The sequence below is a fragment of the Ornithorhynchus anatinus genome, chromosome X1, assembly GCF_004115215.2.
Source record: "Ornithorhynchus anatinus isolate Pmale09 chromosome X1, mOrnAna1.pri.v4, whole genome shotgun sequence".
Taxonomy (NCBI): Eukaryota; Metazoa; Chordata; class Mammalia; order Monotremata; family Ornithorhynchidae; genus Ornithorhynchus; species Ornithorhynchus anatinus.
This window is the reverse complement of record NC_041749.1, coordinates 121,590,831-121,617,607: the sequence shown is the minus strand read 5'-3', so window position 1 is coordinate 121,617,607 and position 26,777 is coordinate 121,590,831. Positions and strand designations below refer to the sequence as shown.

General features: G+C 44.9%; 1 non-coding gene across 1 annotated transcript; it reads right to left on the bottom strand.

Annotated features, from left to right (window-relative positions):
• Positions 1–24,850: 24,850 nt before the first annotated feature.
• LOC114806921 lies at positions 24,851–24,988 on the bottom strand. Its single transcript, XR_003754974.1, has one exon. It is a non-coding gene; the product is annotated as a small nucleolar RNA SNORA7 (small nucleolar RNA).
• Between the last annotated feature and the right edge of the window lie 1,789 nt (positions 24,989–26,777).

Sequence of the window (26,777 nt, the reverse complement as noted above, 5' to 3'; positions counted from 1 at the left end):
CCCAAAACATAATTGGGGAATTCATTAAGCACTTATCATATGTGCCCAGCACTGTATTGAGCACTGTACTTGAACACTGAACTCCAAATATCATGCTATACTAATAAGTGAATCAATCCATCAATGGCATTTATTGATCACCTACTGTGTGCAGAGCCCTGTTCTAAGCATATTTCACCTCTTTGATTGGCAGGATGCTCGTGGGTCCGAAATTTCTGACAACCAACCAACACCGTTACTGGGTAGGTAGAGCCAACATGGCCAGCATACCCACTAGGAGCTGTGGGAGGCTCTAGTGGAAAAAGGGAGAGGTGGCCAGGAAAAGGTAGCCCAGGGAAACCTGAGGGAGGGGCAGTAGAGGCATTCAGAAAAGGATGCCGAGATAATAATGATAACTGTGGTGTTTAAGTGCCTACGATGTGACAGACATTGTATTAAGCGCTGGTGTCTGTGGGGGCCTTCTGAAAAATGGCTTCAGTTAATTTTTTGGGGGGAGGGGGTATTTGTTATTGATAAAAATAACAATACTAATAATAATTGTGGTATTTGTTAAGTGCTTACTATGTGCCAGTCACTGTGCTAAGCACTGAGGTTGGATACAGGCAAATCAGGTTGGATACGGTCAATGGGGTTTCCAGTCTTAATCCCCATTTTACAGAGGGAACTGAGGCCCACATGGCATAGTGGATAGAGCATGGGCCTGGGAGTCAGAAGGTCGTGGGTTCTAATCCCAGCTCCACCACTTGTCTACTGTGTGACCTTGGGCAAGTCACTTCACTCCTCTGGGCCTCAGTTACCTCATCTGTAATGGGGTTTGAGACAGGGAGCCCCGTGTGGGACAAGGACTGCGTCCAACCCAATTTGCCTGTATCCACCCCAGTGCTTAGTACAGTGCCTGGCACATAGTAAGCACTTAACCAATACCACAGTCACTATCATCATTATGATTACTTGCCCAAGGTCACACCCAGCAGACAATAATAATAATAATGTTGGTATTTGTTAAGCGCTTACTATGTGCAGAGCACTGTTCTAAGCGCTGGGGGAGATACAGGGTCATCAGGTTGTCCCACATGAGGCTCACAGTCTTAATCCCCATTTTACAGATGAGGGAACTGAGGCCCAGAGAAGTGAAGTGACTTGCCCACTGTCACACAGCTGACAAGTGGCAGAGCTGGGATTCGAACCCATGACCTCTGGCTCCCAAGCCCATGCTCTTTCCACTGAGCCACTAGCCGGGATTAGAACTCACGTCCTTTTGACTCCCAAACCCATGCTCTATCCATTAGGGTACGCTGCTTCTCCGCGCTCTCTGAGGACATAATCTCTCTGTTCCTTTAAGGGATCATTGCATTCTGCCGGGTTTGAAAATCAATTGCCAAATGCCCACACCTGCACTGAGTCATGCCAACATGACTATAAGGAGGAATTATATGTTCGCAGCTGTAGTTTCCAGTGAAAGTCCATTTCATTTACTTGACCCCAGAGCCTTGTCCAAACAAAGTCATGGGAATTTTCCCCAGATGGTGGCTATTTGCTTCTGCCTCCTTCATTATGATCCTCTCGCAGCAGGGCAGGGTGACAGCTGGCTTGGGAGGTGGAGATTGCACGTCTTCCTAGCCGCGTTGGGAAATGAAAACACGACACCGAGAACCCTGCCGATGTCTGTGCTGCCGTCGGGATCTGTGGCCTGTTGGGCCACCGCTTAGTCTCAGCTGGCAGATTTTCTGACCACGCCTACAGGACAGCAGTGGTGAAATGAGTTGTGGGAATCAAGCAACGGATCAATCAATCAGAAGTATTTATTGAGGGCTGACCATGTGCAGAGCACTGAACAAAGCACGTACCTTTTGACCAGAGGATGATCGAGCTGTCACTTTACTTCTCCCTTTGGCAGCCGAGGAAGGAAGCGATGTTTGCCTTCCCTCCCCCCCGCCCCCCAAAATTGAGTAAGTGGATCACCAGATCATCTGGAATAACATTTCTCTTCCCCCAGGGTTGGTCCAGGACCCAAAGGAATCAGGGAAGCAGGGAAGGTGACTGGGAGATGTCCCAAGGTGAAGCAGCATGGCACAGTGGATAGAGGACAGGCCTGGGAGTCAGAAGGTCAGGGGTTCTAATCCCAGCTCTGCCACTTGTCTGCTGTTTGACCTTCGATAAGTCACTTCACTTTCCTGGGCCACAGTTACCTCATCTGTAAAATGGGGATTGAGACTGTGAGCTCCATGTGGGTCAGGGAATGTGTCCAACCCAATTTGCTGTATCCACCCCGGCGCTTAGTAATACAGTGCCTAGCACATAGTTAGCCCTTAACAAATGCCATAATTTTCTCTAGACTGTGAGCTCATTGTCTCTAGACTGTGAGTGCACTGTGAGCAGGGAATGTCACTATTGTTGTACTTTCCCAAGTGCTTAGTACAGTGCTCTGCACACAGTAAGCGCTCAATGAATACGATTGAATGAATGAAGATAAACTTGGGCTTCTTTCTCCCAGCTGGTGGCCTATAAGGGTGGTTTTTTTTTCATTGTATTTGTTAAGGGCTTACTTCATGCCAGGCACTGTACTAAGCACTAGGGTAATCGGGTTGTTCACAGTCCACGGGATAACAATGATGATGATATTTGTTAAGCACTCACCCTGTGTCAAGCACCGTTCTAAGCAGTGGGGTAGATACAAGATCAAGTTAGTCAGAGTACCTGTCCCACATGGGGCTCACAATCTTAATCCCCATTTTAGAGCTGAGGTCACTGAGACCCAGACGAGTGAAGTGACTTGCCCAAGGTCACAGCAGACAAGCGGCGGATCTGAGATTAGAACCCAGGTCCTTCTGACTCCCAAGCCCGTTCTCAATCCACTAGGCCATGCTGCTCTCTGAACACTGTGATCTCAACTCTAAAGGGCTTAATGCGTTGTTCAAGGCAGGCTAAGGAAATGTTTGCAAATTTCTTCAAACAATAATATAATCAGCTTAGACACCAATCCCTCTTCCACCTGGGGCTCACAGTTGAAGGTCAAATGTGGACAGACGGACAGACAGATGCTAAAGAGATGGGAATAATAATAATAATTGTGGTATGTGTTAAGCACTTAATGGATGTCATGCACTGTACTAAGCGCTGAGGTAGATAGACATTATCAATAGCTTTGATTGAGCAACTACTGTGTGCAGAGCAGCTAGAGATGATAGGACTGAAAAACGCTGAGACTGACAGACGAACCAAGAGACAGATTGCTGGGAAGACATACAAGCTGACAGATACACGGACAAAGAGAGAGACAGAGAAATGTTTGCAAATGAGAAAACAATCAATTCATAGAACTGAGATCTGATGTTTGGCCAGTGCTACAAGACTGCACCTATCAATTAATCAGTCGATCGATCGATCACTGGTATTTCTAGAGAGCTTATTATTTGAAGAGCACTTTGCTACGTGCTTTGAAGAGTACGATACAACAGAGTTGGTAGACACGTTCCCTTCCCAAAATAGGCTTATAGTCTAAAGGGGGAGATGGATGATATTGTAAGGAAATAATTTACAGCATATAGTTTATAGATATGAACACGAGTGCTATGGGGCTGATGGGGGGGTGAATATTCAGTGCTCCAAGGTCTCGGATCCAAGTGCATAGAGGATGCAGAAAGGACAGCGAGCGGGAGAAAAGAGGGCTTAATCGAGGAAGACCTCTTGGAAGAGATGTGACCTTAATAAGGCTCTGAAGGGTGGGAGAGTGGTGGTCTGGCGGATATGGAGGGGGAGGGAGTTCCAGGCTCCTCCTCCCAGTGCTCTGAAAAGTCCATCCGTCAAAACATCATATTTCTATCCTGCTGTCCCGGTCCTGCTTTCTTTTCCTTGCCTCCAGCTGAAGGACTGAAGGGGATTTATTGCTTTACACATTACCTTCTGTGGCATTTGATGTTTCTTCTGAAATTCCCAGACAAGAAGTGGGAGAGCTCTTGAGAGTTGGGAGCCCGGACAACACAAAGGGCCCATGTCACAGCATAAAATGCCCGTTCTCTTCTTATTCCACATTCATTATTGCCGCTCGACATATGGAAACCAAGGCATGGAGAAGTGACTTACCCAAAGTCTCACAGCAGGCAGACAGCAGAGTCGGTGTTATCCCCCAGATCCTCTGATTCCTAGGCCATGCTGCTCCACTATATTGTGTCATGCTCTCCTAGGAGCATAGTTCAGGACTCAGCCCACAGAAAGTGCTCAATAAATGCTATTGATTAATTGGGGCAGAATGAGCTGCTTGAGAGTAGGGAATGTGCATCTTGCTGGTGCTGTACTTTCCCAAGCACAGAGCACAGTGCTTGGCATTCATTTAGATGCTCAGTAAGTCCCACTGACAGATTGATTGAATGATCAAAGGGTTGAGGGAGAAAGGCACAAAGAAGCTGATGGGGTGAGGAAAGGGGAATAAATTCAGCACGCCTTTAACTAGGATAAATCCATTGGTCAGCAATAAATTAATGCTCTGGCTCTGTTTAGTTGCTAGCAGATAGTGTAAATCAACCAGGAAGGGTTTTAGCAGGTTATTGACATTGGACAACCAATATTTTTAAATAGCTGAAATGCTGTATTTTTAGCTGTGGCATTGTTGAAATTTCCAGTGAGAATTTTAGAAGTCAATTAATCCATGGTAATTTGTTGAGCAATTACTGTGAGCAGAGAGCACAGAGTACTGAGTGCTTGGGAGAATACGCTATGGTAGATATGCTCCTTGCCAACAGGGAGTTTACGGTCATTAGCATTTCTGGCACATGCTCAGGAAAAACTTAATAGATTGACGATAAGACTAGACCGAAAGTGATTTAATACTCACCCCTGCCCCACAGCACTTCTGTACACATCCTTATATTCTACTATTTCCCCTTCCTGTACTTTATTTTAATGCCTGTCTCCCCCTGTAGACTGTAAGCTCTAGCGTAGCTTAGCGGAAAGAGCGCGGGCTTGGGAGTCAGAGGACATGGGTTCTAAGCCCAGCTCCTCCACTAGTCAGCTGTGTGACTTTGAGCAAGTCACTTAACTTCTCTGTGCCTCAGTTACCTCATCTGGAAAATGGGGATTAAGACTGTGAGCCCCGTGTGGGACAACCTAATTACCTGGTATCTACCCCAGTGCTTAGAACAGTGCTTAGCACATAATAGGCACTTAATACCAGTCTTATTATTATATTATGGACAGAAAGGATGTCTACCAACTCTACCGCATTGTAGTAATGAACCAGTCAATCAATGCTATTTTTTGAGTGCTTATTGCATTCTCCTAAGTGCTTGGGGGAGTACGGGATAACAGAGTCGGTAGACACGTTCACTGCACGTGAAAAACTTACAGTCTAGAGTGGGAGGCAGACATTAAAATAAATGAATAATTTCCAATTTATGACTACTTGTATATTAAAGTATATTGCATATTAAATTAAAGTACTTTAAATTAATTGAAAGCATATATATTTTCCCAAGAGCTTTGTACAGTGCTCTGCACACAGTAAGTGTTCAATAAATACCACTGATTGATTGACTGATTACTATATTGAGGTTTTAATTTGGTGTTAGATCATTTTGGAAATCGCTGTTACTTCTGATGGTGACTTTATTCTCTATCCTTTAATTACCACATATTTTAGGAATATTAACCCATACCTCAGTGGGCACTATGAGGTTACTTGCCTCTAGAGGGTAAGCTCATTGTGGGCAGAGAATGTGTCAACCAACTCTGTTATACTGTATTCTCCCAAGCGCTTAGTACAGTGAGATCTCAATGAATACAACAAATTTGATTTAAATTTCCAAGCGCCCACCATCATGCAAACCCAGCAGTGTTTCCAAAGTTGCAGGTGTCAGTTTGGACAAGAGGGGGCTCCAGCTCCAATCTGGCTTCATCGGCCCTCTGTTCTGGCATGCGTCACTCAAGCCTCGACCAATTTGGCATTCCCTTTTTTGAGAAATAGGGTAGAACCCTGAAGTTTGGGAAACCAAAAAAAAACCCCAAACCCCTATAGATGGCTTGGAAAATGCTTGTCAAAGGCTATAATTGTTGTAATGATTTGGAACTTAACTGTATGTGTTTGCCTCATTCCTCTGTTTAGAGAGAGTCAGTTCTGAACTCCCAGGTGCTTACATTCACTCAGAGGTCGGTGCCTCAGTGGAAAGACCACATATAGTTAAGTTCCAAGTCATTAAAACAATTATAGCCTCTGACAAGCATTTTCTAAGCCATCAAATGATAATTTCCATTATTTACAGCTGAGTGGTTGGAAAATGATAAGGAGAAGTACTTAGATTTGTTAACAAAATCAGAGCTTGCTTTATTTTTATTTGTGACATGAAACTAAAATGACATTGCCTGCTGTACTTGGCTTTAGAAAAAAGGTTGAAAAAAGGAATAAATTAAAGTCTTTCCATTTGAATAGAAGAAATAAGTAAACTGGGGGTTTGAGGGCTACACTCTCTGCATCCATATTGGTCTAACTCATTTCATTCTACTTAATAGAATGTCTTTCCATAAACTTGCATGTTCTGATTTCTCCATTTAGTGTGTTTTCAGGCTAGATTTCCAAATTTTGGAAACAGCTTCCAGCGTCTCAGCATTCCAACTTTCACTTGGAAACCCTGTTAGCCTCCAAGATTTTGAATTATTAATAGGGTAAGGTAGCCAGTTCCCTGCAATATTTATATCATTGAGGAGAGGCAAAGGTACATTTGAAACTCACAACAAACTTCATCTAATTCACCTCCTTCCCCCAACAATCTGACCTGCACTCTCTGCCAGGGGGAGCAGGTAGAAATTGGGGAATGTCTTCTGGAGCCGGACCAGGGTTTCCGACCAAATAACAGTATTGGTATGTTGTTAGATCAGGCATTGTGCTAAGCCCCGGGGTAGATAGAAGCAAATGGAGCCGGACACAGTTCCAGTCTCACATGGGGCTCACAGTCTTCATCCCCATTTTACCAATGAGGCACAAAGAAGGGAAGTGACTTGCCCAAGGTCACATAGACAAGTGGTGGATCCTTCTGACGCCCAAGACTGTGCTCAATCCACTATTCATTCATTCATTCAATAGTATTTATTGAGCGCTTACTATGTGCAGAGCACTGTACTAAGCGCTTGGAATGAACAAGTCGGCAACAGATAGAGACAGCCCCTGCCGTTTGACGGGCTTACAGTCTAATCGGGGGAGATGGACAGACAAGAACAATGGCAATAAATAGAGTCAAGGGGAAGAACATCTCGTAAAAACAATGGCAACTAAATAGAATCAAGGCGATGTACAATTCATTAACAAAATAAATAGGGTAATGGAAATATATACAGTTGAGCAGACGAGTACAGTGCTGTGGGGATGGGAAGGGAGAGGTGGAGGAGCAGAGGGAAAAGGGGAAAAAGAGGGTTTAGCTGCAGAGAGGTAAAAGGGGGGGTGGCAGAGGGAGTAGAGGAAGAAGAGGAGCTCAGTCTGGGAAGGCCTCTTGGAGGAGGTGAGTTTTAAGTAGGGTTTTGAAGAGGGGAAGAGAATCAGTTTGGCGGAGGTGAGGAGGGAGGGTGTTCCAGGACCGCGGGAGGACATGGCCCAGGGGTCGACGGCGGGATAGGAGAGACCGAGGGATGGTGAGGAGGTGGGCGGCAGAGGAGCGGAGCGTGCGGGGTGGGCGGTAGAAAGAGAGAAGGGAGGAGAGGTAGGAAGGGGCAAGGTGATGTAGAGCCTTGAAGCCTAGAGTGAGGAGTTTTTGTTTGGAGCGGAGGTTGATAGGCAACCACTGGAGTTGTTTAAGAAGGGGAGTGACATGCCCAGATCGTTTCTGCAGGAAGATGAGCCGGGCAGCGGTGAGTGAAGAATAGACTGGAGCGGGGCGAGAGAGGAGGAAGGGAGGTCAGAGAGAAGGCTGACACAGTAGTCTAGCCGGGATATAACGAGAGCCCGTAACAGTAAGGTAGCCGTTTGGGTGGAGAGGAAAGGGCGGATCTTGGCAATATTGTAGAGGTGAAACCGGCAGGTCTCGGTAACGGATAGGATGTGTGGGGTGAACGAGAGAGACGAGTCAAGGATGACACCGAGATTGCGGGCCTGAGAGACAGGAAGGATGGTCGTGCCATCGACAGTGATAGAGAAGTCTGGGAGAGGACCGGGTTTGGGAGGGAAGATGAGGAGCTCAGTCTTGCTCATGTTGAGTTTTAGGTGGCGGGCCGACATCCAGGTGGAGACGTCCTGGAGGCAGGAGGAGATGCGAGCCTGAAGGGAGGGGGAGAGGACAGGGGTGGAGATGTAGATCTGCGTGTCATCTGCGTAGAGATGGTAGTCAAAGCCGTGAGAGCGGATGAGTTCACCGAGGGAGTGAGTGTAAATGGAGAACAGAAGAGGGCCAAGAACTGACCCTTGAGGAACTCCAACAGTTAAAGGATGGGAGGGGGAGGAGGCACCAGCGAAGGAGACCGAGAATGACCGGCCAGAGAGGTAAGAGGAGAACCAGGAGAGGACGGAGTCCGTGAAGCCAAGGTGAGATAAGGTATGGAGGAGGAGGGGATGGTCGACAGAGGTCAAGGAGGATTAGAATGGAGTAGGAGCCATTGGATTTGGCAAGAAGGAGGTCATGGGTGACCTTAGAGAGAGCAGTCTCGGTAGAGTGGAGGGCACGGAAGCCAGATTGGAGGGGGTCTAGGAGAGAATGGGAGTTAAGGAATTCTAAGCATTGATTGTAGATCACTCGTTCTAGGATTTTGGAAAGGAAGGGTAGTAGGGAGATAGGGCAGTAACTGGAGGGGGAAGTGGGGTCAAGAGTGGGTTTTTTTAGGATGGGGGAGACGTGGGCATGTTTGAAGGCAGCGGGGAAGGAGCCACTAGGTCATGTTGCTTCTACCCTCCCTCCCCTTTCAAAGCCATTTGAAGGTACATTTCTTCCAAGAGGCCTTCCCGAACGAATCTCCCTTTTTCTCCTCTCCCACTCCCTTTTAAGTTGCCCTGACTTGCTCCCTTTATTCATCCCCCTTCCCAGCCCCATAGCACTTATGTACATGTCTGTATTTTACTTATATCAAAGCCTGTTTCCCCCTCTAGACTGTAAGCTCATTGTGGGCATGGAATGTGTCGGTTTATTGTTCTGTCGTGCTCTCCCAAGCGCTTAGTCCAGTGGTTTGCACACAGTAAGTACTCAATTAATACGATTGAATGAATGAATGAGAGAGCCACCTAGCATGTTCCAGCATTCTACGTGGTGGACAGACGCAGCGGGAATCCTGAAAACCAGCTGGTTGCATAGGTGGCAAAGACCTCACTGGCTAATGGAGCCACTGGCCGCCAGGTCACAGCGTTCTGGCTCACTCGTTACACTCTCTGCCCCAGTGGAAACCCCATGAGCAGGGATGAGAGATTATGAAGGATTTACAGTCCACTACATGTGCCTACCCCCTCTATCGTATTGTCCTCTCCTAAGGGCTTAGTACAGTGCTTGGAATCCAGTAAGCGCTCCATAAATACCATGGAATGATGGATCGATACATTAATAATAATAATGTTGGTATTTGTTAAGCGCTTACTATGTGCCAAGCACTGTTAAAAGTGCTGGGGTAGATACAAGGTAATCAGGTTGTCCCACGTAAGGCTCACAGTCTTTATCCCCATTTTACAGATGAGGTAACTGAGGCACAGTGAAGTTAAGTGACTAGCCCAAGGTCACACAGCTGACAGTCGGTGGAGCCGGGATTAGAACCCATGACCTCTAACTTGGAGAAGCAGCGTGGCTCAGTGGAAAGAGCACGGGCTTTGGAGTCAGGGCTCATGAGTTCGAATCCCAGCTCTGCCACTTGTCGGCTGTGTGACTGTGGGCAAGTCACTTAACTTCTCTGTGCCTCAGTTCCCTCATCTGTAAATGGGGATGAAAACTGTGAGCCCCACGTGGGACAACCTGATTCCCCTATGTCTACCCCAGCGCTTAGAACAGTGCTCGGCACATAGTAAGCGCTTAACAAATACCAACATTATTATTATTATTATTATTAACTCCCAAGCCCGGGCTCTTTCCACTGAGCCATGCTGCTGCTGGTGCCTACATTAGGCACTAGCCCTATCAACGATTCCTTGATTGCAGGTGCTACGTCTGGGCAGTATCATTCTGTGATTCCTGAAGGACAAGGCTTTTCTTTTACCCCAGTGCTTGGCACACCGATCAACCAAACAATTGTATTTATTGAGCACTTACTGCTTGCAGAGCATTGTACTAAGCGCTTGGGGGAATACAATCCAACAATATAACAGACAAGATCCCTGCCTACAGTGAGCTTACAGGCTAGTTTACTTTGGTATTTATTAAACACACCATCAGTGCTAGATAAATACCATCATTATTGTTATGGTAATGCTCATTACTGGGATTCCAAATTATGCCCAGAGGCACAAAAGATGGGTTATGACCTCCACACCTACCTCAAGAGAAGAAGTGTGACCTAGTGGATGAAGCAAAGACCTAGGAGTCAGAAGGACCTTGGTTCTAATCCTGGATCCGTGACCTGTCTGCTGCGTGGCCTTGGGTAAATCGCTTCACTTCTCTGGGCCTCAGTTACCTCATCTGGCAAATTGGGATAAAGACTGTGAGCCCCATGGGGGACATGGACTGTGTCCAACCTGATTAGCTTGTATCTACCCCACTGCTTAGTACGGTGCCTGGCACATGGTCAGTGCTTAAGAAATACCATATAAAACATCTTTCCCCTCATAGATGCAGGCAAGGTTCAAACAACAGCATCTCACTGGTGATGTCCTCAACCCAAATCAGGGGTTCAGTGATGTAGGCTCACAATCTATGAAGCAGCGTGGCCTGGTGGAAGGAACTCTGGCCTAGGAGCCAGAGGACCTGGGTTCTAATTCCGGCTCTGACAGTTGCTTGCTGTGTGACCTTGGACAAATCACTTCACTTCTCTGTGCCTCAGTTTCCTCAACTGTAAATTGGGGATTAACTACCTATCCTCCCTCCTGCTTAGACTGTAACCCCCATGTGGGACAGAGACTGAGTCTAACCTGATTAAGTCGTATCCACCCCAGAGCTCAGAAGAGTGCTTGACACATAGTAAGTGCTTAACAAACACCATAATGATAATAATCCTGACATCAAGTGGCAGGCTCGAAAGAAAAGACAGATCCTGAAAATACAACCATAGCAGGTGAAGAAGGAACTTTTGATTTTACTGGTGGATTTTTGCAGGGAACCGGAGTCGTGGAGTGTAGGGAAGACATGGTGAGAAGTCATGTTTGGAGGACAGAAGGGACGATCGTGGAAAGCCGTTTTAATACTCTGCACCACATCTCTGTGGTGTGTTAATTACCTTCTTTGGCTGTGTTTTTCCTGCTGCATCGAAGCATTGTGTATTTCTCGCTGATTGAATTTCTAATAGTAAATTCCATTTTCAGCATGTCACGGGGAAACATCCTGATTTACATTCTCTCGAAAGTGGCTCAGAGTCCCCATTTTGCCAACCTGGTGTCCGGTCAGATTTTCGCCCAGGCCCAGTTCACATATCAGTCCCACCGCCCTGCCTAGGTCACCGCCAAGTATCACATACACTCCATTGACATGGTAACAGCCCCAGAGGAGCCATTACTGTCTCTCCGCGACTGCTGAAACTGCTACGATGTCAATGAAGTGTCTCGGAGACTTCCATCGACATGGTAACCACTCCAGAGGAGTCATTAGGATGTCAATGTGTGTGCCAGAGCTGTTACAGTGTCATTGAAAATGCTATTTTTGTATCAATGGAATGGTCTTACACGAGTTCCACCACCGTCGTCACAAGGAAGGGAATGAAACACCCAAAGACCGTTCTTAGCAGATGAAGGATCTAAATGAAATCCTCAAAAGCACAGGGAGTCAGGTCGGAGGCTGTCATTTCACCCTTAACTAGCACTTGGGAATATGCGGCAAATCTAAGTCAGTCAAAAAAGATCTCATCTGTGGTCTCAGATCGACCGGGGTCCTTTGGGTTAATGGAGAAGTAGTGCGGCCTAGCCTTGGAGTAAGAAGACCTAGGTTCTAATTCCGACTCTGCCACATGCTTGCTGGGAGATTTTGGGCAAGTCTTTTCACTTCTCCATGCCTCAATTCTCTGGTTCTCCCTCCTACTTGGACCGTGAGCCCCATAAGGGACAGGGACTGTGTCAGACCTAATTCACTTGTATCTATCCCAGAGCTCAAAACGATGTTTGACACATACTAAGTGCTTAACAAATACCATAAAAAGTCACACTGAGACTGGGTGGAATCTAATGGGAGAATTCCTCAGCCAACAGAACAATGATTCATTGCAGATGAATGTAAACAATCTGCTGCCCCGATCATTTATCAACAGAAACGTTCAGCCCATGTCTACGTTCCTCAAGAACCTCCAATAATAATGATGGTATTTGTTAAGCGCTTACTATGGGTGCCTCCACATCAAACCGAAACTCCTCACCATTGGCTCTGAAGGACTCAATCAGCTCGCCCCCTCCTACTTCACCTCAGTGATCTCCTTCTAACAGCCCAGCCTGCACACTCTGCTCCTCTAGCCCCAGCTTACTCACTATGCCCCGATGTCATCTATCTCGTCACCGACTCCTCTCCCACATCCTCCCCCTAGGCTGGAACTCCCTCCCCTTCATCCGCCAGATCCCCACTGTCTCCACCTTCAAAGCATTACTAAGGTCGCGGCTCCTCCAAGAACTTTCCCTGATTAAGCCCTCTTTATGCCAGCTCGCTTTCCCTTCTGAGGCATCTATGCACTTGGGCTTTTGGATATTTAATATTCGCCCCACCCGCCACCTCCAGCACTTATGTACGTATTTTTAAATCATGTATCATAAAGTACTTACTTCTTCATATTAACGTCTATCTCCTCCTCTAGACTTGTAAGCTAGTTATGTGAACGTGAAGTGTCTATTTCCGTCGTACTCTCCCAGACGCTTAGTAGCACGAAGGAAGGGCTCAATAAATCTGATCGATTAATTGATTGATTGATCTAAACTCCTTGTGCGCAGGGAAGATGTCTACCAACTCTGTTATTTCATACTCTCCCAAGCACTTATTACAGTGCCTGGGACATAGTAAGTGCTTAAAAAATACCATTACTACAATGATTATCATCAATTGGTCAATCAATCAACCAACCAACCAATACCATTTCTTGAGCGCCCTACACTGAGCACTTGGGAGAGTGCATTGGAGGTGGTAGACAACAACCCCTCTCTCAAGGAATTTACAGTCTAGCAGTGGAGACAGAAAGGAAAATGAATCACAGCCAGGAGGAAGAAGGAAAAGGGGCTGTGAACATGAGGATTGAGAAGCAGAATGATGTAGTGGATAGAGTACAGGTTTGGAGGTCAGAAGGTCATGGGTTCTAATCCCAGCTCCACCGCTGTGTAGCCTTGGACAAGTCACTTCACTTCTCTGTGCCTCAGTTACCTCATCTGTAAAATAGGGATTGAGACTGTGAGTCCCCAAGAGGCAGGGACTGCGTCCAACCTGATTTGCTTGAATCCTCCCCAGCACTTACTATGGCGCCTGGCACAAAGTGCTTTACAAATACCACAATTATTACTATTATGATGCACTTGTGCTTCAAGAAATAAGGCGAGGAAGCTGTGAACTGCAGTGCTCCAGAGTTTGTGAGTGCTTAAGTGCCTGGATGCTAAAAACCCAGGATTCGTGTGAAAAACAATTCCTCGAAGCGATGTCCTTGAGTTTCTTGCTGGTCCTGAGAGAGGGTTTGAAAGGAATCAAAGCCCTCCATTTGGAAAGTTACTTTTTAATGGGCCTTTTCGGGGGCCATAATTGATTGCAAGCCTCTAATTACCGGAGCACTTGGGCAGGAACGCCTCAGCCAATGAATAGCCTGCTGGCTGCCTAGACCGGTGACTCTTACAATTGCGTGCTTGCAGTCACAACTGATTGGCAAAATTGCATCTACAGAAACCGTGGTCAACGTTTGCTTCACCACAATGGCAATGACTTCTGGGGCCGTGGATCAGCTCAGCGGCTGCGACTGTGTTGCTATTTACCAAACACGGACCTCTTTTCTTCAGCTGAATTGATATTTGTTGATTTCATAAATATTAATATGTTGTGGTTGTTTTCTAAATATCACCTGATGGGGTGATTATTCACGCTGTTATCTTTGCAGCTCCACAGACTTCAACTGTGCTGCCAGACATTGATGGACAAAATGTTTCTTTGTGCCTTATGTTTTGGAAATCCTGAGGTTAGAATAAAGCAGTAGGACTGAACGGCCTCAATCTTCAAATTCACTGGAAAGTATCTAATAGCAGGATCCCAAGTCCCAAATCTACAGAACTCACACAAAGATGAAATTGGTAACTTTAATAAACTCACATTGAGAGGATTTCTAGACCATTCAAGACCTCGATGGAGCTAACCCTTGGGACATATTTGGGTTTTAAGGGAAAAGAGACAGCTGAGTTTTCCCAACCCTCTATCTCTTTAAAATGCCATTTACATTTCAGAAGTGGCCGATGGTCTCCGATGATTATTTTTTTTAAAATAATGAAAGCCATTTCCTGTATGAGCAGTGATGAAAGAGATAGAAACACACACATGCACATAAGCTCACATACAAACACATGCACCACTGTTTTTTTCTTAATAAAATGAAATAAATGGCCATTTGAGTAGTGGAAGGATGAATCTGTTGGCACAATTGGAAAAAAAATACAAAACCTATTCTCCGTTCCCTTGAGTCATTGGATCAGGCTTCAGGCTAAGCTTTTGATACCTGCAAATGTACCAATTGTTTTCACCGATTTCCTTGAACCTTGGTTTTCGACTTCTGACGGGTTTCATTTTTTGTGGCTGAAAATTTACAAAATGCATTGGTGCTGACAAGACATGCCTCCACAAAACACTGACTGCTCTAAATTGATCTCTGGAGCTCAGAGGAGCAGTGCTGTTGGGTTTCCCTGGGACTTTTTCTTGAGTGAAAACCTCTTTTAGACTAATCAGTCAGTCAGTGGTACTGATTGAACACTCGCTGTGTGCAGAGCACTGTATTAAGCACTCAAGCGAGTACAGTGTAACAGATGTGATAGACACGTTCCCTCCCCACAACGGAGCAGCATGGCCCAGTGTAAAGTGCGAGGGCTTGGGTATCAGAGGACCTGGGTTCTAATCCAGCTTTGCCAAGTGCTTGCTGAGTGACCTTGGGCAAGTCACTTCACTTCTCGGTGCCTCAGTTCTCCTGTTCTCCCCTCCTAATTAGACTGTGAGTCCCATGCAGGACAGGGAATACGTGCAACCTAATTAACGTCTATCTATCCCAGCATTCAGTACAGTGCCTAGCATACAGTAAGCACTTAAATGCCATCAAACGAAACCCCCCAAAAAACCAAAAAATGAGCTTGTAGTCTAGAGACTAATGGCCAACACCCTGAATTTGGAGCTTCTCTGAGGCAAATCATCTGCCGAAATACTTCCAGTGTGTTTCTGCTATGAGTCCAACACTTTTCCCACAGAAAGAGTGTGAGGCTCTCGTCCCCTCAAGCCCAAAAGACTTGGGTAGAGTAAGAGGCCGCACAAGGAAATTGGTAATGAGGTGTGGGGAGGAACAGGCCATATGTCCTTCAATAACTGCGCACCACAGGGTGCTGCCTTAACGATGTTCTTAATGTACCCTATTGTGATTTGGTAGGGAATCAGAGGACATATGGCACGATTCACCCCTCTCTGGGAATTTCCCAGGTCATACAATCCGCCATAACATTATTTCCATATTTTTTTTTTTATTTGACTGTGCAGATTGGGTCGGAATAAGCTTAAAGGCTGAGCCTAGAGTTCTGGAAAGGCTGTTCTAGTCTGCAAATGGCTTGGGGCCTGCTTCATCAAGCCCTCCAAGTTGGGGATCCGACGGCTCCGGGGCCCCCGGGTGTCAGTTTAGGAACCGCGGTGCCGTAGCCAATTGGCCTTAAAGGAAAACACTGTCGGTGTTTGTCAGGCCTCTTCCCACACGCTGATGTGTGATGGCAGGAGCAGTTGATCAGGCTGACAGCAGGGATATGTGGGCTCTAATCTGGCTCTGCCGCTTGCCTGCTGTGTGACCTTGGGTAAGTCACTTTGCTTTTTGGTGCCTGCGTTTTCTCATCTGTAAAATGGGACCTCAATATCCATTCTCCCTTAGACAGTGAACCCCATGTGGGAGAGGGACTGCATAATATCGTGATTATCCTGGTGCTCAGTACAGTGCTCGACTCATAGTAAACGCTGAACAAATACCACTGTCACTATTATTATTATGATTCTAATTATCATTATTAACAGAGACTGTGTCTGATCAGATGATTTTTTTCTCTACTCTAGCATCTAGTTCAGTGCTGGGCACATGGTAAGTGCTTAACAGATGTCATGGTGATGATGATCATGATTATTATGATATTCACCACACTCACCCTTCCTTCTGGGCTTTCTGTTAGCTGCTGGATCTAACTATGCTGGTTGGCTAGAATATATTCTCTATTGGAAACTGTCATAAAAAGGACCTGGAAATGCAACAAGGGATCGCTTTAGACCTCCAGTGGTTGCCTATCAACCTCTGCTCCAAACAAAAACTCTTCACTCTAGGCTTCAAGGCTCTACATCACCTTGCCCCTTCCTACCTCTCCTCCCTTCTCTCTTTCTACTGCCCACTCTGCACGCTCCGCTCCTCTGCCGCCCACCTCCTCACCATCCCTCGGTCTCGCCTATCCCACCGTTGACCCCTGGGCCACATCCTCCCGTGGTCCTGGAATGCCCTCCCTCCTCACCTCAGACAATCTAATTCTCTTCCCCTCTTCAAATCCCTACTTAAACTCACCTCCTCCAAGAGGCCTTCCCAGACTGAGCTTCCCCCTTTTTACCTCTCCGCAGCTAAACCCTCTTCTCCCCCCTTTCCCTCTCCTCCTCCCCCTCTCCCGTCCCACCCGCTCAGCACTGTACTCGTCCCCTCGACTGTATATATCTTTACCACCCTATTTATTTTGTTTATTTTGTTTAATGAGATGTACATCACCCTGATTCTATTTAGTTGCCATTGTTTTTATGAGATGTTCTTCCCCTTGACTCTATTTATTGCCATTGTTCTTGTCTGCCTGTCTCCCCCGATTAGACTGTAAGCCCATCAAAGGGCAGGAACTGTCTCTATCTGTTGCCGACTTGTACATTCCAAGCGCTTAGTACAGTGCTCTGCACATAGTAAGTGCTCAATAAATACTATTGAATGAATGAAAGGATCAAACGGGTGTGAGAAAGGGAGGATAGTTGAGTTGTCTACAGTGATGGGAAAGTCAGAGGGCAGGGGGCGTCAGGGTTGGGTGGGAAGATGAGGAGTTCTGCTTTGGATATGTTTATTTGGAGGTGCTGGCGGGACATCCCAGGAGAGGTGTCCTGCAGGCGGAAGGCAACGCAAGACTGCAGAGGAATATGGCTGGAGATTTGGGGATCATTTGCACAACTGAGTAACTTCTATCTACCCAGCACTTAGTACAGTGCTTGGCATATAGTAATAATGATGGTATTTGTTAAGTGCTTACTATGTGCCAAGCACTGTTCTAAGCGCTGTAGTAAGCACTTAGTCATCACGACAGTTACTATTATTAACCCTCTCCCTTTTATGCCTTGCTCTCCTTGTTGCCTCTACCTGGCACAATGGGGCTGGTTGAAGGCAGGGATCACAAAAAAGAAAGAGAGGCAGAGAGAGACAGAGAGAAAGAAAGAGAGACAGAGAGAAAGAAAGAATGCAAGAGCAAGAATGCAACAAAAGGAAAGAAAATGACAGAGAAAGAAAGAAAAAGAAAGAAGTAAGGGGTGGGTGGGGGGGAGAGAGAAAGAAAGAATCCATCCTTCAAGGGAGAATATTCAGTGCTTTGGGAAGGGTCATGAACTTTTTCAGATCCCAAGAGGGGACCACTTCTTTCAGTGAAACAATAATTTACTAAAAGGTTTCCCAGGGCTTCAAACTGTTCCTGCAGTTCCAACTGTCTAACCTATTTCCTGGGCCAAGTCGACTGGTGAGATCTCTTTTGGCAGTTGTTTCAGACTCAAGACTGATTTTATCATTTCCATTTTCATTGCAATAACTAAGAAGGAGTAGCGTGGCTACCCTGGCAATGTGGCTCTAAACTAGTTTGATGGGAATAGATCAACAAAGCCCCAAGATAATTAAAATTTCCATTGATCTGGTGGAAATCCTGAACTCTGGGTTGTAATTCTAGTTGTGACTGGCAAGGGAAAAAGGAGGGAAGCATCGATCGTCCTTGAAGGAGCTGGTGCCCTCAACTGAGAGGACAGAACAAGAACCCAGAAGAAGGGACACATTTAAGACATATTGTGTGGAAAGAAGCAGTCCAATTTATCAGTTGTGTACATGTGAAAGTCAATGCCATGATGTGATAACTAGGATGGGAAAGATCCCAAGCCTGGGAGTCAGAAGACCTGTGTTCTAATCCCGGCTCCAACACCTGCCTGCTTATCCCTTAATAATAATAATTATTTGTTAAGCGTTTACTATGTGCCAAACACTGTTCTAAGCACTGGGGTAGATACAAGGTAATCAGGTTGTCCCACGTGGGGCTCACAGTCTTAATCCCCATTTCACAGAAAAGGTAACTCAAGCACAGAGAAGGTAAGTGCTTGCCCAAGGTCACACAGCAGACAAGTGGCAAAGCCGGGATTAGAACCCACGACTTCTGACTCCCAAGCCCATGCTGTTGCCACTAGGATACCCCATAAGCATCTTAATAAAAAACCCAGCCCTACGATATTTATGTAAATAGTCTTATACTCTACAATTTCCCCTACCCCTATTCTGTTTTAATGTCTGTTTGCCCCTTTAGACTACAAGTGCCTTGTGGGCAGGGATCAGGTCTACCAACTCTGCTGTTTCGTACTCTCCCAACTACTTAGTATGGGGCTTGGCACACGGCCCTCGATGAATACCATTGGTTGATTGATTGTGTGATCTTGAGCAAGTCACTTAACATCTCTGGGCCTCAGTTACCTCATCTATAAATTGAAGATGAAATACCTGTTTCCCCTTCCTCTTAGACAGTGAGCCCCATGTGGGACCCGATAATACCCCAGTGCCTAGTTTGGTGCTTGGTACAAAGGAAGCACTTAAAAAGTAATGCAATTATTATCATTATTATTATCATTATTATTATTAGTGCTGCCTATGTGTCAAAGCACTCTGCTAAATCCTGGAGTAGATAAAACATCATCAGTCCCTATCCCACATGGTGCTCACAGTCTTAGAGGGAGGGAGCTCAGAGAATAATAATGACTGGGGAACTTTTTAAGTGCTTGCTAAGCACTGTACTAAGATCTGGGGGTAGGTCCAAGTTTATCTGGTCCCACATGGGGCTCACAGTCAAAGTGGGAGGGAAAACTGGTATTGATTCCCCATTTTGCAATCGAGGGAACTGAGGCAAGGAGAAGATAATTAACTTGCCCAAGGTCACACAGCAGGTAAGTGGCAGAGCCAGGACTGGAACCCAGGTCTCTGACTCCCAGGTCCTCTGATTCCCAGGCCATGTTTCTTCTCTAATGGAAAGAAGACAGGACAGGTCTGGAGGCCTGGATTCTCATCCCAACTCCGCTGCTGGCCTGCTGCATGACCTTGGACAAGTCCCTTCACTTCTCTGGGCTTCAGTTTGCTCATCCGTAAAATGGTAATCCAATAGCTGCTCTCCCTTCTACTTAGTCAATCTTATTTATTGAGTGCTTACTGTTTGCAGAGCACTGTAGTAAATGCTTGGGAGAGTATAACAATATACCAACACATTCCCTGTCCAAAACAAACTTACATTCTAGAGGAAGAGAGAGAGATTAATATAAGTAAATAAATTACAGATGTGTACATAAGTTCTATGGGGCTGGAAGAGGAGATGAATAAAGGGAGCAAGTCAGGGCGATGCAGAAGGGAGCAGGAGAACAGGAAAGGGGGAGCTCACTCAGAGAAGGCCTTTTGAAAGATGTGCCTTTGACAAGGCTTTGAAATGGGGGACTGTGAGCCCCATGTGAATCAGTGTTTCTGCCTAACCTGATTAACTTGTATCCACCCAAACACTTAGAATACTGCTTGACACATAAACATTTAAGAGATACCACAATTAAAGATCAGACCATGCTTCCTTCCCCTTTTCTTCACAATTTGAGTACTCATTGGTAGAATACTCATTTGTCTTCAATGGAAAAAAAACCAACATCATTTGGAAACCACCTAAAACCTGGACAAGATTTAGGGACCAGTTCCACTGGCCCTTGTCTAAATTCTACCACCCTACATTTAGCTGGGCTGCATAATGAACAAAGGGAAGAAGCCACAGATACCTAGGACATTTTCCCATCCACTGTAGATTTGGGCTTTGTTGAGGTAATTTCACCTGTGAAATTCTGCCTTTCATCTCCCAATGGCAAGGCACTTGCCTCGAGGCATTAAAGGAAACTGAATTATGCAAGTGAATTTAAAGGAGAAGTTCAAAGAAGTGCTAGGTTATTGTTCATTCAGATCCAGATGAGTGTGTTTTTTTTTTTTAAAAAATGTAATTTGTTTTACACTGTGCTTTGGCTCAGCTATTTGCAGCCTGTGGCCACAAAACTTGCTACTGAAGATACAAGAAGCAGTGAATTGGGGAAAATGAATGAGGGCTTAGGGACACTCACCCTCATTGATTATTAATGGATCCAATGCAGAAAACTATCATATCGATTGTCCTGCAGATACTGTGGACCGAATCTTGGATTTGCACCCTTTATTCACCCCTCCTTCAGCCTCACAACACTTATGTACATAGCCATCATTTATTAATTTCTATTATTGTCTCTCTCCTAGACCGCAAGCTTGTTGCGGGGAAGGGAACATTCATTCATTCAATCGTATTTATTAAGCACTTACTGTGTGCAGAGCACTGTACTAAGCGCTTGGGAAGTCTGACTCATGTCTGCCAATTCTGTTATATTGTACTCTACCAAGTGTTTAGTACCATACTCTGCACACCGTAAGTACTCAGTGAATATGATTGATCGATTGATCTCTCCCTTTAGACTGTAAGCTCATTGTGGTGGGCAGGGAACTCTACCCACTCTGTTGTTTTGCATTCTCCCTATTGCTTAGTACGGGGATTTTGCACACAATAAGCCCTCAGTAAATCTGATTGATTGATTGATTGATTGATTTCAAAGAAGGAGCTGCTCTTTTGGAGCAGAAGCTGCATTGGGATCTGGAAACAGGAGGACGAAAGTCAAAACAGCTCAGTGCTCTTTGTTGGCCTTGTGTTTTCCACACGTACCCATGGGTAAGCTTCACTGACCATGGCTTCTTCTTGGAGAACGAAAGACAGCTAGGTACCTCAGGAGAAAACTAGAATTCCAGAGAAGCAGGGTGGCCTAGTGGAAAGAGCACAGGCCTGAGAGTAAGTGGATTTGGGTTCTAATCCCCCCTCTGCCACTTGCCTGCTTCTGATTTTGGGCAAGTCACTTCACTTCTCTGTGCTTCAGTTCCCTCTTCTGCAAAATGTGGATTCGATATCTGTTCTCTCTCTTATTTATACTGTGAGCCCCACGCGGGACTTGATTATCTTGCATCTACCCCAGCGCTTAACACAGTACTTGACCTAGAGTAAGCACTTAACAAATGCCACGGTTGTTATTATTAGAGGAAGGTTGGTGCTCGAGATCAGGATGGGAAACCCAATTTGAATGTTGGTCTGCACCTATGATATCAGTGAGGACAATATCAGGGAATAGACATCCAATACTTTGGGTCAGGGAACATGTCGACCAACTTTGTTGTATTGTAGTCTCCAAAATACTCAGTACAGTGCTCTATCCCTAGTAAACACTTAATAAGTACTGTCGATGATGATTGTTCAATGGATTGGAATTCAAGAACAACATAATTTAATTTCCCCCACTAGATGGTAAGCCAGATGGGGAAGCAGTGTGACCCAGTGAAAAGAGCCCAAGCCTGGGATTTAGAGGTCCTGGGTTCTAATCACGCCTCCACCACTTTTCTCCTACGTGACCTTGGGTAAGTAATTTCACTTCTCTGTGTGTCAGGTCCCATGGCGAGAAAATGGGGATTCAATACCTGCTCTCTCCCGCACTTATCATTACTGTTATCATTATTTTATCATCATTTCTATTATGCTCCTAGATGGCAGGGATCATGCACTAGGAGTATAATAAAAATAGTAATGTTAATAATAATAGTACAATTTGTTAAGTGCTTGCTATGTGCCAAGCACTAAGTTCTGGGGTAGATAAAAGATAATCAAGTCCCGCATGGGTTGCTTCTCCCATTGGAAAGAGCCCAAGCCTGGGATTCAGAGGCCCTGAGTTCTAATCACAGCTCCACCACTTTTCTACTATGTGACCTTGGGCAAGTCATTTCACTTCTCTGTGTCTCAGTTCCCTCGGCGAGAAAATGGAGATTCAATACTTGTCCTCTTCACTACTTAGGATGTAAACCAACCCCAATGTCCTTCCCCAAGTGCTCAGCACACAATAAGTGCTCGATCAATACCACTGATTGATCGATTAATGCCTCATATTATTTAGCAGCAGAGTTAGTGCCTAATAAATAGACATCTGATGTCCGGTTTCAGATTTCCTGGGCTTTGTGAATTTTCTTTTGGGTGACCATAGAGGTCTATATGGGCAGGATGGTGAGCAAATGCCCTTTGAAGTGGAGATAGTTTGGGTGCTAAATTAACCGGATGACCGCCTCCACTCTCCTATTTGCCTCTTCCTAATGTTCTGTTGCTCCGATGGTACTTTGGAAAAGAAGGTGCTCTGAATTGGATTTGACATTTATGATTTCCTCCAAATGAAAAGAGTTTAACATATTCTTCGTGGCCATTTCCTCATCCCATCCCAGAACACTGACCCGGACCCTTTGAGGGCACATTCTATTCTACCTGGGCAGGAAATTTTTATTGCTGAATTGTACTTTCCAGGAGCTAAGTACAGTGCTCTGCACTGAGTGTAAATGCTCAATAAATATGATTGAATGAATGAATGAATGAATGAAAATGTCAGCCAAAATTTTAGATAGCAATCTTGATCTACCCACATCCTCTCCTACCCCCAACTCCCCACCAACACACACACACACACACACACACACACACCTTAGCCCGGTTTGGAGTTTTGTATTTATCAGTCCAGATCCTGTGACTTCTGAGAAGATGTGTCATTCTGGGAAAGAGGGCAGTAATTGGCTTGAATTTAAAAGCAACAATAAACATTCACTGAAGACACCTCACAGGCTCCTGCTGTGGCAACTTGCATTATTAACTGGGCTTTTGGAATAATCAGACATCAGAAGAATGTTTCACAGGGGACACCTTATGGATGTCAATCTCTCATGCACTCCTTAAGATGCCCAGTGTGTTTGATTATGTGAGAACAAGTGTGATCCACCTTGAGGCATATCGGGAATTCCAGCCGGAGGTATTAGAAATCTTGACAGGGTGAAGCGGTGCATTAAGAGATTTACCACTTAAAAAAAACAGGAGACTAGATCCCCGCCTGCCTAACACATTTCATCTGAGACATCAAATGACATCCGGTCTTATCAGTTGGGCTGCAGAGTCATTAATTTCTTGTTGGAAATGAAAAACAAATTTTCTTAGTTGGGGAGATGTCAAATGGATTTCACAGAGTCCTGTGAAAAGATGATACTAGATTGATGATTGACTGGCATTGTATAATAAAAAGAAGCTGGTAGACTCCCTAATAGGGAGTCCCGCATCAATCAGAGTAATCGGGAAATTAGAGAGTAGCCTTTCTGACAGGAAAATAATCATCTTCTAGATGTGAGAAGTGGGCATATAGTCAGCATTGACTCTGCTAATTTTCATTATTACTTATCCTTATTTGTGATTCATCACAGTGCTCGCTATCAATCAGTCATACTTATTGAGTGCTTACTCTGCGCAGAGCACTGTACTAAGTGCTTGAATCTGCCCCTCTCCACCCTGCCCCCCAGAGACCATGTGAGGGATGGGTACTTTACCTGATCTAATCATCCTGGGTCTATCCCAGAGCTCAGCACAGCGTTTAACTCAGAGTACGTTTCGCAAGAATGCCATGACACACCTTTCAAGAAGATTTTTGAAAAATGATCCAATGCCTAACACTAGCCTGCTCTAAGGGTGCTGCCAGCACTATGAAGAGAAGATTTTGCAAACAAAAAATCAGTAGTATAACAATTGAAGGAAACCTACCCATTTGGAGGTTAGCTCCAGGTTAGCTCCTTGGAGAACAGAAGCGTTTCTTGTATATCTGTTCTATTTCTCCAGTGTAAGGTCCTTGAGGGCATGGATGGTGTCTACAACTCTATTGTATTATACTCTTCCAAGCACTTAATACAGTGATCTGCACACAGTAAATGTTCAATGAGTTCTCTTCATGGATCATACCTAGTGAGCACACAAACATTTATAAATTTATTAATAGCCTCTCCTCAGCACTCTTGTGTATGCATATATATATATATATATATATATACATGTGTGTGTATATATGTATATATATATATATGTATATATATACATATGTGTGTATATATGTATACCTTTTAATGGTGCCAGGCATTATACTTAACACCTGGGTCTTATCTTATGCTTTCGAGTTGTCTCTGACCCACAGTGACACTATGGACACATCTCTCCCAGAATGCCCCACCTCCATCAGCCATCGTTCTGGTAGTGGATCCATAGAGTTTTCTTGGTAAAAATCTGGAAGTGGTTTACCACTGCCTCCTTCCGTAGAGTAAACTCAAGTCTCCACTCTTGACTCTCTCCCGTGCCACTGATGCCCAGCACAGGTGAGCTTTGACTTGTAGCAGATTGCCTTCTACTCACTAGCCACTGCCCAAGCTAGGAATGGAATGGGTAGGCCTCTGTTTGACTCTCCCTCCCTTAGTCGAGACTAGAAGAGTACTGGAAACTCTCCAGGTGCGACCCTGAGAGGATAGCACTGGGGTACATATAAGATAATCAGGTTGGACACAGTCCCTATCCCACATGGGGCTCACAGCCTTAATCCCCATTTTACAGTTGAGGTAACCGAGGCCCAAAGCAGTGAAGTGACTTGCCCAAGGTCACACAACATCAAGTGGCAGAGCCGGGATTAGAACCCAGGTCCTTGTGACTCCCAGATCCGTATTCTATCCACTAGCCCACATTACTTCTCAATTTAATTTTCAATGATTTATGTTGACTATTCTTGTAAATATTTTTATGTTTGTCTCCCCCATTAGAGAGTAAGGAAACACATCATTTCTTTTTTCCATACTTCCCAACCACCTAGTGAAGTACATCACATCAGGTAGGTGCTCAATAAATACCACTACTACTACTGCATATTTATTCCCTCTTTCTTTAGTAGTCCAATATGATGCTTTTTGTATTTTGAGAAATTGGGAAATAAAGAGAACATTATTAACATTATCAACTAATTTCTAATTTTTAGAATATAGTTTCTGGACTATCTGATAATGTGGGGACTCACCTCTAACTTGCTAAAAGCCAACCCAAATACAAATTCAAACAACTTCAATCAACCAAATTAATTCAACCAAAGACAATCAACCAAATTCAGTAGGGAAACAGAGAAAAAGCAATATGCTTCCAGTTTAGAAGAACAGGAAAAAGTACAGTAGCAAAGCAGCGTAAAGTACCATCATAAAGGAAACCTTTCACTGCATAATGCCCGATGAACAGACTGAGTTTTCTATGTGCTAAAGATCACTCTGGCAGACTGATGGCTGAGAGCATACATCAACATCTTTGGGAATTCCTAGTTCTCCCTGAAAATTACAAAGTAAGTGGTGCTGTAGGTGGATTACTGCTGTTCTCACAGCCCTGGAAAATCCCATCTGCCCCCCTCCCCCGGCCCCGCCCCTCATCGTTGAATGGTGACGAAAGGGGCAGAACTCTGCTTAGTATATTATCTGGTTTTCCTTTTCCGATGCGGAGGATTTCAGTCCAGAAGTGAGGTTACTTGGCGATGCGCTCTGCCGATAATAAGGAGTGCCCGCGAATGTGGAAAAGTCACGGAACTAATTAAAAATATGTCAGAAGGTAAACTAATTAGGACGCAAATCGTCATTAGGGAGAAATGAAGATGCACCCTAAATGTTCACCAAAAGTGAAATGAAACAGTGAGCAGATTTCATACAATTGTCCAAAGCAAATTAATTACTGCCTCACTCAACGGCATAATAGAAACGAGAACCTCTCGAGATAATGTTTTCGAAGATAAAAAGGGCCGTTTGTCAAGTTGCCACTGTTCACCTACTCCCAGTGGCTAATTACTTCATCCTTGGGAAGGACTCCTCGCTAATAAATATGAAGAAAGAAAAACAAGTCTCATCAGAGCAGAGTGAATTACAGGCTGGTAGGTGTATTTTTAAAGGTCTGAAATGGTAAAAATGATAAATCTCATTTGCATAAGGTGCTGATTTGTTTCACCGTGAGGAAACAAAACCAGCACTGGAACCTTTCGGCTTTGTCAGTTTTGAAGCCCATTTCGGTACTTGAAGTGATGCGAGTTTCTGAAGTCCTATGCGAAACTGACTGGGCACTGTCAGCAGAAAACAGGATCCGGGACATTTGAAACATGGACCTAAGAGATCAAACTGAAGACTGTAGAAAACATTCAACTCTTTTGTCTGGCTTGATGCTTGCTTCTATTCAGAAAATAGTCTAGATTGCTGACTCCCGCAAATGGACTATTTCACATGATTCATGTATATTTCAT